The following is a 13,868-nucleotide window of genomic DNA, read 5'->3' as shown; positions in this document are numbered from 1 at the left end:
TTAAGACTTGGCACCCCTTTCACTACCACAACTACTGGTTAGCTGGCTCCTGGATCCCCTGGACGTTCTGGAGTGGTCCTCTTTCCTGCGCAGACCCCTGGGCAGGTCTTAAGTTCTCACGATACTGATTTTCCTGAAGACTTCTGCCCAGCAGCTCCACTCGGTCAGCAACACTCTGGATCCCTTTCTGCAGCACAGCTCAACCTCTGGTCCCCTTAGGCCGACTGTCTGGACCACCTTAACTCTCTGACAGGAAGAGAGACAGCCGTTACCTCGTCCTGGGACTAATGCTCCTGCCAAAAGACGCTCTGTCAGGATTTATTCCCAATCCCAGGGTGCATTGCAGCAAACCCCGCCCACTGGGACAGTCATAAACCCTGGTGTTCTATTGGCTAGGTTTCCTACACCACCCAACAAGATCCCTCATTGGATACAGTGGGGAGACTCCCCAGACTCAACAGAAACACCTGGAAACATATGACAGCTAGCGAACAATTCAGCCCCCCCTAATAAGCAGACAGGGCCACATATGTATTAACCTAGCACCTACCTGGGAGAGTGCTACGTATATATATCCAAAAACAAGGGGGGGGGGGGGGTGGTGGTCTTTAGTTTAAGACCAAGTTGTTTATTTGACTGGAACTCCACTTTAATGTGTATATCTAAAATTAAAACTTTTTTTATTGTTTTGTTTTGGATTGAGTGGTGAGAAGGGGTCTTGGCTTTCGAGGGAAAAGAGAAGAAAGAGGGGGATTTTTATCACTGTGTCTTTGCTAGGGAGGTTCACACTCTCGTTTTGTCCTTGTAACTATTATCATCATGACAGAAAGTGAGAAAAAAATTCAAAATTGTAAGGGAAAAAAATGAAAGGAAATCATCAAATGTGGACAATTGTTCCAGGGTTGACTATGTAGGAGGGCATTTCCCTCCTTTTGGAGAGATTATCACTCGCTTCCTGTTGCATCTATACAACAGAAGGTAAAAGGAAATCTCCCCATTGGGAGACAGATGGAAAAAGAATACAAACTGACAAGATTTTTAAAGCCCAGTTGAACTTTTAATTTTAGGCTAGGCTCAGACTTTTTAAGCGTTTTTTTATTCTTTTTTGCGTGGTATTAGATATAAGGCCAAAGGAAATCAGGTTAGTAGGAAGAGGATTTACTTAGTTTTAAAGAAGCTTCCACTGAAGTCTATGGGGCCAATAAACACATGATCCTAAAATGGGACAAGGGTTTTAAACATGGCGTGAATATTTAAAAAGAAAGTACATATTTGATTCCAACTGCCCCTAGGGTACCTGTCATTTATTATCTCCCCAAGGTCCATAAGAGCCTTACAAAAATCCCCTGATACCCAATAATTAGTGGCATTAATTCTTAAAAAAAAAAAAAAATTCTTAGTTTTAAACACACCTTCCAATCTTAAAGTAGAAGTACACCCTAACACTAAAACCTCTGCATCTACAGACATCCACAATCTAACATTAACCTATCTAGCCCTGTAAAGAAGAAATCAGTATACATACCTTCTTTGAAGCCGCTTCGACCCGATCCCGCTGAGCTGTCAGCCAAGGCTTCGCTGTGGAGGTGGGTGACAATGGAAGCCACATAGTAAGTCTATGGATGACGTCACTCCCCATTCATTTCACAGCCGTTGTCCTCTGCAGAGCTTCTGCTGCTAGAAAATGGATCAGATCGGCTTCAAAGAAGGTATGTGTACTGATTACTTCTTTACAGGGCTAGATAGGTTAGTGTTAGATCATGGATGTCCGTAGATGCAGGGATTTTAGTGTTAGGGTGGACCTACACTTAAAGACACTACTCAAGTAACACATTTGCTGAAGGATGTAGAGTGGAGAGTGGCATCGCTATGGGCGCTAAATTAGCCCTTGGCCAACCTCTTCATGGCCTGCTGGGAGGAAGGGAAGGAAACCATTTTCTAGACATTAAATAATAATGATAGGGGGATCTGCTTACAACTAGGGATGATCGAACTTTTGAAAAGTTCGGTTCGGCCAGAACATCCGAACTTCCCGAAAGTTCGGCCCGGATTTCAGTAATCAAAAAACACAATTTTTAAGCCCTAAAACCCAATAAATGCCCCTAAAAAGTCCCTAGGGTTCTGGGTCATGCCCCATTAACTATTAATCACACAAAAAAAGTTTGATAAAAAAGACAATTATTGAAAAAAAAAAAAAAAAAGAGAGAGATTTTTGGATTTTTGGATTTAGTATCTGGGGGGTCTAAAAAGTGTACATGTGAAGTTTCAGCTCTGTAGCATGTCCAGAACCATAAAAAAAAAGATAATTTTTCAGTAGAACAGGGATGTGGGACCCTCCTTTTACACCTATATGATCTTTTTTTTCTGGTTCTGGACATGCTACAGAGCTGAAACTTCACAGGTACACCTTTTAGACCCCCCAGACACAAAATCACACAAAAAAAGTTCTTAAAAATTGTAATTTTTGATAAAAAAGCCAATTATTGAAAAATTAAAAAAAAAAAAAAAAGAGATTTTTTGATTTTTACTTTGGATTTCGTATCTGGGGGGTCTAAAAAGTGTACATGTGAAGTTTCAGCTCTGTAGCATGTCCTGAACCATAAAAAAAAAGATTGTTTGTATTAGAACACTTTCAGCACAGGAGTTTTCACACCTTGCCGGTTTAACCGCTTTACCACCGCCCACAGTAATATTACTGCGGCAGAGTGGCTCGTTATCGTCTGACGACGTAGTACTACGTCGTCAGACACTCCCCCTTCTGTGCGGCGCTTGCGCGCCGCCGGAGGCTCGCTCCCGCTGTTTTCATTCACAGCGGGAGTCGGGCCAGGGGAGGAGCAGCGGCGATCGCCGCTGCTCTGCCCCGATCGCCGGGGATCTAGTGTGGAGATCCGCCCGCCTGTGTAAACACAAGCAGGCGGATCTCCATAGTGACAGGGAGTGACAGATCGGAGTGTTCAGCATAGCTGGACATCCGATCTGTCCATGACTCACTCAGTCACCTCCCCCCCTACACGTCAGTAAGCACCAGGCATACATTAACCCCTCCCTCTCCAATAAAATTAACCCCTTCCCTGCCAGTGTCATTTTTACAGTAACAGTGCATATATATAGCACTGATTACTGCAGTAATGTCACTGGTACCCCCAAAAGTGTCAAAAATGTCAGTCAAGGGTCCGATATGTCCTCCGCAATGTCGCAGTCCCGCAAAAAAAAATCGCAGATCGCCGCCATTACGCGTTAAAAAAAAAACACCAAAAATGACAGAAATCTTTCCCTTTGTTAGTAAACGCAATAACTTTTGCGCAAACCAATCAAAATACGCTTATTGCGATTTTTTTTACCAAACATGGGTAGCAGAAAACAAATTGGCCAAAATTTTTTAAAAAAATTGTTTTTTACATCTTTTTTGGGGGGAATTTCATATAAAAAAATGTTAAAAATATTGTTATTTTTTCAAAATAAACGCTCTTTTTTTGTTTATAGCGCAAAAAGTAAAAATCGCACAGGTGATCAAATACCACCAAAAGAAAGCTCTGTTTGTGGGAAAAAAAGGACGTAAATTTCGTTTAGGTACAGCGTCGCACGTCCGCGCAATTGTCAGTTGAAGTCGCACAGCGCCGAATCGCAAAAAGTGGCCTGGACGGAAGACAGCAAAATCCTCCGGTGGTAAAGTGGTTAATAGCAGGCATTTTTTTGGGTTCTTTGCAGTCAGGAAAAACATCTGAACTTGTGTATAGTGGTACTGTGCACAAGTTCTGATGTTTTGCCTGCCTCCAAAAACCCCCAAAAAATGCCAGCAAAAACACACCTGGGCATTTTTTTTTTGACGCTAGCGTTTTTTTGGGCATTTTTTTGGGTTCTTTTGAGGCAGGCAAAACATCTGAACTTGTGTATAGTGGTGTATATACACGCATACATATATTTATATACACACCTAGACATATATAGGTGTGATAGTAGCAGAAATATATGCTTGCGCTAATGAAATCATTTACAGTAATATATTTCTGCTACTATCACACCTATATATGGCTAGGTGTCTATATACATATAATTATGTGTGTATATATACCACTATACACAAGTTCAGATGTTTTGCCTGCCTCAAAAGAACCCCAAAAAATGCCAAAAAAACGCTAACGTCAAAAAAAAAAAAAATGCCCAGGTGTGTTTTTGCTGGCATTTTTTGGGAGTTTTTGGAGGCAGGCAAAACATCAGAACTTGTGCACAGTACCACTATACACAAGTTCAGATGTTTTTCCTGACTGCAAAGAACCCAAAAAAATGCCTGCTATTAAACCGGCAAGGTGTGAAAACCGAGAAGCCAACCCCCTGTGCTGAAAGTGTTCTAATACAAACAATCTTTTTTTATGGTTCTGGACAAGCTACAGAGCTGAAACTTCACATGTACACTTTTTAGACCCCCCAGATACGAAATCCAAAGTAAAAATCAAAAAAATCTCTTTTTTTTTTTAATTTTTTCAATAATTGGCTTTTTTATCAAAAATGACAATTTTTAAGAACTTTGTTTGTGTGATTTCGTATCTGGGGGGTCTAAAAGGTGTACCTGTGAAGTTTCAGCTCTGTAGCATGTCCAGAACCATAAAAAAAAGGATTGTTTGTATTAGAACACTTTCAGCACAGGGGGTTGGCTTCTCTTCTTGGTTTTCACACCTTGCCGGTTTAATAGCAGGCATTTTTTTGGGTTCTTTGCAGTCAGGAAAAACATCTGAACTTGTGTATAGTGGTACTATGCACAAGTTCAGATGTTTTGCCTGCCTCCAAAAACCCCCAAAAAATGCCAGCAAAAACACACCTGGGCATTTTTTTTTTGACGCTAGCGTTTTTTGGCATTTTTTGGGGTTCTTTTGAGGCAGGCAAAACATCTGAACTTGTGTATAGTGGTATATATACACATAATTATATGTATATAGACACCTAGCCATATATAGGTGTGATAGTAGCAGAAATATATTACTGTAAATGATTTCATTAGCGCAAGCATATATTTCTGTTACTATCACACCTATATATATCTAGCTGTGTATATAAATATATGTATGTGTGTATATACACCACTATACACAAGGTCAGATGTTTTGCCTGCCTCCAAAACCCCCCAAAAAATGCCAGCAAAAACACACCTGGGCATTTTTTTTTGATGCTAGCGTTTTTTTGGCATTTTTTTGGGTTCTTTTGAGGCAGGCAAAACATCTGAACTTGTGTATAGTGGTATATATACACACATAATTATATGTATATAGACACCTAGCCATATATAGGTGTGATAGTAGCAGAAATATATTACTGTAAATGATTTCATTAGCGCAAGCATATATTTCTGCTACTATCACACCTATATATGTCTAGGGGTATATATACAGACATATATGTGTATATATACCCCCTATACACATGTTCAGATGTCATGTCTGACATCAAACATGTCCTCAAAAAAGCACTGGCAGTGGCAACCCCTGCAGCATGAAAAATGCTTGCTGGTGAGAAGCCATATTCCTGTCCCGAAGCAACTCAGAGAAATGATCATTTCTCTATAGCGGTCACCCTGCTATGGAAGGGTTTTGTCACCCTTCCATAGCAGTCACTGTCAGTTAACCCTACACTACACTACGGTCCCCTTACACTTAACACTTTCCCTACAGAAACTAAATTTTTGAAGCTAACTTAAGTGTAAAGGAGCACCCTAACTACACTAGATATCCCTTTCCTCACACTAATAAATGCTAAATGACACTTTTAAAGTAAAATTAACAGAACTGCTTCCACTCTCTTCCATGTCCAGTATAACAATGCTAGGAATATGGCGGGGGCTATCTTATATACTGGGGGGCGTATTCACTAATGATTGGTCTAGGGACCCCCTAGTCACTCCAATCACATTCCTAGCATTCTCCTGCCCCCTCAATTGGCTTTTGCTAATGGTTCTGGTCCAATCACAGGCTTTTAAAGCCCATTTCCTGAAGCATTGCATTTTGGTTGGTTCTGGTTGCCGAATTCCAAACTTTTTGGGCAAAAAGTTCTAAATTCGGCCGAACCTCGAACACCCAATGTTCGGGCCGAACCGATGGTGGACCCGAACCGTTCGATCATCCCTACTTACAACATGAAGCCAGTAGTTATAGAATACATTTTATGGATTTAAACATTTAGGTTTTGAATGACAGCTTGAAAACCACTACTTATTGTAACCACTTCCAGACCGCCCACCGCAGTTATACTGCGGCATTGCGGCCCTCCTGCGTGAACCGACGTAGGTATACGTTGATCGCACGCCTGTAGGTAGACCAAAAATATGTAGCGGAAAACAAATTGGCCTAAAATGTTAAAAAAATTTTGATTTTTAAATTTTTTTTTTGGGAATGTTATATAGCAGCATGTGAAAAATATTGTTTTTTTTTTTTTTCCAGAATTGTCGCTCTTTTTTGTTTGCAGCGCGAAAAAATAAAAATCACACAGGTGATCAAATACTAAAAGAAAGCTCTATTTGTGGGAAAAAAAGGACATGAATTTTATTTGGGTACAGTGTCGCATGACCGCGCAATTGTCCGGTAAAATAATGCAGTGCCGAATCGCAAAATATGGCTTGGTCATTAAGGGGGAAAATCTTCTGGTCCAGAAGTGGGTAAAGAAACCCATTGTAATGGGTTTATAACCCTGTCTAGTTATCATCACCCATCCTGTCTGAATGGGGCTCCTAAAGTCAGTTCTAAGGTATCAGACGTAACTGTACCAACCTTACTAATTTTTTTTCAACAAGCCTCTGTTCTAAAATCCAGATTTCAAAAGCCAATATAGACAAAATTATCTGGCAAGTAAGTAGGATGGACAGGGATTCCATGTTACACTAAACAAAATTATAAACGCAACACTTTTGTTTTTGCCCCCATTTTTCATGAGCTGAACTCAAAGATCTAAGACTTTTTCTATGTACACAAAAGGCCTATTTCTCTCAAATATTGTTCACAAATCTGTCAAAATCTGTGTTAGTGGGCACTTCTCCTTTGCCGAGACAATCCATCCACCTCACAGGTGTGGCATATCAAGATACTGATTAGACAGCATGACTATTGCACATGTGTGCCTTAGGCTGGCCACAATAAAAGGCCACTCTAAAATGTGCAGTTTTATTACACAGCACATTGCCACAGATGTCGCAAGTTTTGAGGGAGCGTGCAATTGGCATGCTGACTGCAGGAATGTCCACCAGAGCTGTTGCCCGTGAATTGAATGTTCATTTCTCTACCATAAGCCAAAGGCGCTTCAGAGAATTTGGCAGTACATCCAACAAGCCTCACAACTGCAGACCACATGTACCCCCACCAGCCAAGGACCTCCACATCCAGCATCTTCACCTCCAAGATCATCTGAGACCAGCCACCTGGACAGCTGCTGCAACAATCGGTTTACATAACCAAAGAATTTCTGCACAAACTTTCAGAAACCGTCTCAGGGAAGCTCATCTGCATTCTCGTCGTCCTCATCAGGGTCTCGACCTGACTGCAGTTTGCCGTCGTAACAGACTTGAGTGGGCAAATGCTCACATTCAATGACATATGGCATGCATCAGCATACCTTACTGTATAACTGGATGGAGAAAGAGAGATGAGATAACATCAACCAGATGAGAATACCATAATTGAGAAGTGCAATTTGACTCTGAGAGTCGGTGAGCGGGGAGTGCAGGCGGGGAGCATGAAGGGGTGATTTTACACCTTAACCACTTAAGCCCCGGAAGATTTTACCCCCATTCCGACCAGGGGGTATTTTGCGATTCGGCACTGCGTGACTTTAACGGACAATTGCGCGGTCGTGCGACGCTGTACCTAAACAAATTTGACGTCCTTTTTTTCCCACAAACAGAGCTTTCTTTGGTGGTATTTGATCACCTGTGCGATTTTTTGATCACGCGCTATAAACAAAAAAAGAGCGTCAATTTTGCAAAAATAACAATATTTTTCACATTTTTTTATATGAAATTCCCCCCCAAAAAAATGTAAAAATCAAAATTTTTTAACATTTTCGGCCAATTTGTTTTATGCTACCTATGTTTGGTAAAAAAAATCACAAAAAGCGTATTTTGATTGGTTTGCGCAAAAGTTATCGCGTTTACTAACAAAGGGAAAGATTTTTGTCATTTTTGTTGTTTTTTTTTAAACGCGTAATGGTGGCGATCTGCGCTTTTTTTTGCGGTACTGCGACATTGCGGCGGACAGATCGGACCCTTGACTGACATTTTTGACACTTTTGGGGTTACCAGTGACATTTCTACAGTAATCAGTGCTATATATATGCACTGTTACTGTAAAAATACACTGGTAGTGAAGGGGTTAACTTTATTTGGGAGGAAGGGGCTGTGTGTGTCCCTAGGGGCGTGCTTTCTACTGTGATTGGCTGTGGCTTGAGCTGTAAGGACACTGATCAACGGATCTACATAGTAGATCCATGTGATCAGTGTCTTTACAGCGAGGAGAATGACAGGCAGCTTGTTTACACAAGTTGCCTGACATTCTCCCTCTCCCCCGCCGATCCCCGAGTGGCCGGCGGACATCGGGTCCGCTGGTCACATGCGCGGGGGGGTCCGTGACCACGCGGGAGCGGGAGCGCGCCTCCGGGGGCGCGCGCTCGCTCTCTAGACCCTCACAAGCAAGCAACGTAGCCCTACGTTAGTTTGCCTGTGAGGGGCTGACCGCCGACGTAGATAGTGGTTAAGAGACACATCAGCATAAGCACTTACTTTGCAGCATAAGCACTTACTTTGCACAAATGAACTTTGATTATTCATTTTGCACAAATGGACTCGAATTTTGCACATTTATATTTGATTTATTAATTCATTTTTGTACATGGAATATGTTTGTGGATTTTTTAAATCGGCACTATTTATTTAGCAAGTAAGTATATAGTCACTTGTTTATAAAAACATGGTAAGAGCACAGATTTTTGTTGCTTTGGTACCAACGTTCATTACTTGCTCATCCAAATTTGTTATCTATATGATCCAATGCCCATGTGGCAAACAATATGTAGGGTGCACTATATGCACCTTACAAGTGCCACCGCCGGAACATATAGGTAACATTAAATGTGGTTTTAAAGATTTTGATCTATCCAGGCTTTATGCAAAACACCACAACAAAATCCCATTTGGTACACTTTTTATTTCTATGGAAAAATATACACCACACTGGAGGGGCAGTCATGTTAGAAGACTGATATCTAGGCTAGAAACCCACTGGATTTTTAATTAAAAAAATTCAGCCTTAATGTTTGGACAGTAATTGTTTTATTAATAATAGTTAGTTCCAATAAATACATTTTATTTGGATGGATTTTAAGAAATTCGTTCCAACTTTTATTTTCTATTTCTTATTTTTTCTATTTTTATTCCTATTTTCTATTACCATATAATCTGTACGTGACATTCCTATGCTTTTTTTTTTGTATCACGGGTGGTAATTTTTATCAATATTTTCCCCTTTTTAGGGGTTGGGGATTTTTTTAATGCCTGCATATCATATTAAAGTTATAATTTTTTATATATTAATTACCTTTTTAGGAGAAGAGATTATGGTATCTGTCATAATATCATTATGACATTAGCTGGCACTTGTACAGATTATTGAATACCTGTGGGCTACAATTATGATTATACATGCAGTTCAGTCCTCCATCCTCCGGCAGGGCTGTTCTATATCAGTCTGTTCATTTACTTTGGGCACTGCGGCCACTAGGTAAGATGGCACTGGTGTTCTGTTTTCAACCGATATGCAAGATAAGTCGCCTTTCCAGATATGGATGGATCGGCGCTAGTTCATAGGCTATAACGAGTCCTTGGTGAACTTACAGTATCCAGTGGTTTTGGGGCCAGCAAGCAGCTTGACAAAGGAGCGCGCTATCAGGCCAGTGCCATACAACGTATGCTCCGAAACGCGTTGCAAGTTTATGACGTCACTGGTTTGCGGTCCATGGTGCGTTCCAGCCCTCGTTTTCGTCTGTTTCCATCTTCTCTCCACGGAAGCCAGCTCAAACACCGACAGAGGAAGTGGGAGGAAAAACAGTCTGCCAGAACTGCTGGAAGAACTCAAGCCCTACTGTTCAAGATGTCACAGAGGGACTCTTCACCCCCGATTCTCAGGCTCCATGTATTCTTGGGAGATGTGAGTTTTTAACAGCTTGTCATTTTACATTAAATAGTTTACAGTCTAAGTCGCCTTCCCAGCCCATCCCCCAGGCGATGTCATCTATGACAAAAGGGTGGGGATGTCACCATGCACGTTTGATCTTATTGGATGCTCCTGAGCATTTTTGGAGACACTTGTGATTGTCTGTGAACAGTCTGTGGACACAGAAGGGTCGGAGGGAGATTTTAATCCCCTATTTGCTATTTGACCATATGTAGTACAGTGGTCAATACCTTCTGGTAAGAAGCTGGAACACAATTTCTGGCCGGGGAACACTTACCTTTTCAGCTAGCCATCTCGGACCTTTCACAGATGTTTTACGTCACTGAGCATGACAGGTTTCCCTTTTCTGTTTATGGTAGACTTTTTGAAAAAAACTTTTTTTGGATTACAGTTTTTCTTTTTTCATATATCACTTGCTGTCTCTAAGGTTTTTTTTTAGTTATATAAGTTTGCACCTCTTTGTTATTTACAATGTTTTTTGTCCTGCACTTTTTGTATATAAACAACTGATCCTGCCTCAAAGAATTTATCTCCAAACATTCCAGGTACATCGAAAAACAAAGGGTGTTCAAAATTATGCTGATCAGTTTCTTCAGAAAAGGCCAGAGACTAGGAAAGTCTGTCCCTTGCCTTCCTTAGACATGTGCAGATCGAAAAAATTAGTTTTCATGCATTATTTAAATAATTTTGTTTAGTAAACTTGTTAGGTTAGTTTAATTCATTTTCGGAATTAGTTTAGTTTATTTGTTTTCGAAATTCAGTTCAAATTGGCATTGAAATTTGAATTGTCATTCAAATTCAATTTTTTCTTCTATTAGAAATTTAAATTTTGGAAGACGGTTATATACCTTCTATTTTATTTTATCCTATTCTATTGTTTTTTCTATTCTATTCTAATCTATTCTATTCAAATTCAAATTTATCCTATTCGAAATTCGAATTTCAGAAGGGGGTTATATTCTTTTTATTTTATTCTATTCTAGTCTACTGTTTTTTTTTCTTTTCTTTTCTATTCTTTCCGATTCTACTAAATTCTATTTTTTTCTATGTTATTTTTTCATTTCTTTTCTATTCTATTCAAATTTATTCTAGTTGATATTTGAATTTCAGAAGATGGTTATATTCTTTCTATTTCGTTTTATTTTATTCTATTCGATTCGATTCTGTAGTTTCTTCTGTTCTATTCTATTCTATTTGAATTAGAATTCACAGTATTCTATTCAAAATTTGGATTTCAGTAAATGATTATTTTTATTCTATTTTATTCTCTTCTATTATATTCTTTTCTATTCTATTATATTCTTTTCTATTATATTCCTTTAATTTCTATTCTATTTGTTCTGTTTTACTCTGTTCTTTTCTTTTCAATTTTACTCTTATCGAATATGACATTTTTTTATTAGAAATTCAAATTTCGGTAAACGGTTATATTCTTTCTATTTTATTCTAAATTTTTCTATTGCTTTTTTTTCTATTATATTCTATTCCTTTAATTTCTATTATTTTTTATTCTATTCTTTTATTTTCTATTCTATTTTGTTCTGTTTTACTCTATTCTATTCTGTTCTAGTCTTTTATTTTTTTTCTACCCCACTCTATTCTTTTATTTTCTATTCTGTTCTGTTTTACACTATTGTTTTCTACTGTATTCTAATATGTTTTATTATTTTATATTCTATTCCTTTTTTCTATTATATTCTGTTCTGTTTTACTCTATTCTATTCTTTTTTTTCTATTATATTCTAATCTATTTTATTCTTTTCATTTCTATTTATTTCTATTTAAAATATCTGTCTGCCATTCCCTAATGCCCTCTCTCCTACCAGGTGCAGCATGGAATTTTTAGTTTGTCTCACCTGCCAGCTAGTAACCAGTGAGGGGAAGCAGGGAATGCATAACCCCGCCCCCTCATTACACACAATGCCATTTAGTGGCAGATCAGTACAGCTCAAATTTTCAATGCTGTGTGACGTCCTTTACACTGTGCCCCATCACATTAGGGGCACAGCATGAAGGAGGTACCAGTGTGGCTGCAGACAGTGAGGGGTTGTGGGTAATAAAATAAGGTGTATGCCATATGGGGGTGGGGGATTGCATTGTGGAGGTAAGGGGGGTGGGGGAAGGATGGGGTGGGCAGCAAAATGCACCTTTGCCTGTGTAGACAAAAATCCTTGAAGGACTCTTGCTCTCTGTGTAAAAGCTGTGGTCTCTCTGCAGAGGCCTGACACTCCCTGATGAGTGAAACCTATAGCTCTTCAATTAGCAAAGCTCATGTTCAAGCCTGATTATATGCTTTCTCTGGACGAACGACAGGTCAAACTTGCCTACTGTTGCAGGCTTTGCTTATGGGCAATTTTGTTGAAGGATTTGGCCCTTTTGATCCCGGTATTTTTTGGTTAATGGGACCCTTTCTGGGGTGCTCTTTCCTTTATGTTGCACCCCTTGTTTGGAATCAACAGATTGGTTACTCCCCTGGTGGAGATTTCTTTCCTTTGTTGTATCTCCATTCATACAGCTATTTCCATTTTAAAATTCAAGATTTTACCACCTTTTCATAACTATGGTTGAGCAAATTACACTAAGGGTTCGCTGTATGTACATATGTTTGGAACCTGAAGAAGCTCAACTTTTCAAACACTCTTATATTCATATTCAAAGATACTAAGCTTACAACTGGCTGTCAAATTTCAGGATTTCCGACACTCCAAAAGGGGGCGCACGTCCCACCCTAAACTGGTGGGCTGCAATCTAAACAAAAATACAAAGCTTCTTAAATAGTATTAAGATCACCTTATATACAAGAAAATGTCCAACAAATGGGGAATATTTTATTTAAAATTTTTTTTTTTTTTGGCATCCATCTTTGAAAGTCATACTTGGTGAGATTCTGACCTAAGGTGAGCTTTATTAATGATCTTCCATGTACAAAAATTATGCACTTTTGTAATACATTATTGTATATATGTTTACTAATATGACTGTTTTCATAGGATCCTTGGTCCTTTTATAACTAAACTTCTGAGGAAGAGGTTACAGCCGTGAAACAAGTTGAGTATGGCCCAGTTGCAGATATAGATCCCAGGTACACTCTGAACACCAAGACTATGGGTAACATGGTACCACTGCAACTTACCCTGGATGCCAAGATCCTATAATATATTTGTGAATGTATATTGTCTCGTACAAGTTTATGAATTTTTTGTAATAAACAACATTTTTATTTTATGGAATTGTCTTTCTAAAAAAATGTTTTATGGTATCATTAAAATCCCATATGCCCCGATTATCTCCTCTTTCCCTTTCCCATTTTACCTTGTCCCTCATATCTCCCTCTGGCAAACTTTTGCCTAATTAAACAAGGTAACAAAATTAGTTGGGATACTAGCGACTGGGGTAGAGAAACATTTAAAGCGGTTGTACACCCAAACAAAAAGAAAAAAAAAAGAAAAAAAAACCTGCAAGACAAAGGCATAATGAGCTAGTATACATCACATACTAGCTCATTATGTATTACTTACCTTAGAACAAAGCCCCGACACGGACCCCCGGACATCGCTGCGGGCACTGCCATGATCCCTCAGCGTCTCTTCCGGGTTCGGCGCCTCCGGCGCTGTGATTGGCCGGAGCCGCGGTGACGTCACTCCCGCGCATGCGCGCGGGAGT

The sequence above is a fragment of the Pelophylax lessonae genome, assembly GCF_965119305.1.
Source record: "Pelophylax lessonae genome assembly, chromosome: 5".
Taxonomy (NCBI): Eukaryota; Metazoa; Chordata; class Amphibia; order Anura; family Ranidae; genus Pelophylax; species Pelophylax lessonae.
Note: the sequence above shows the minus strand (reverse complement) of the source record.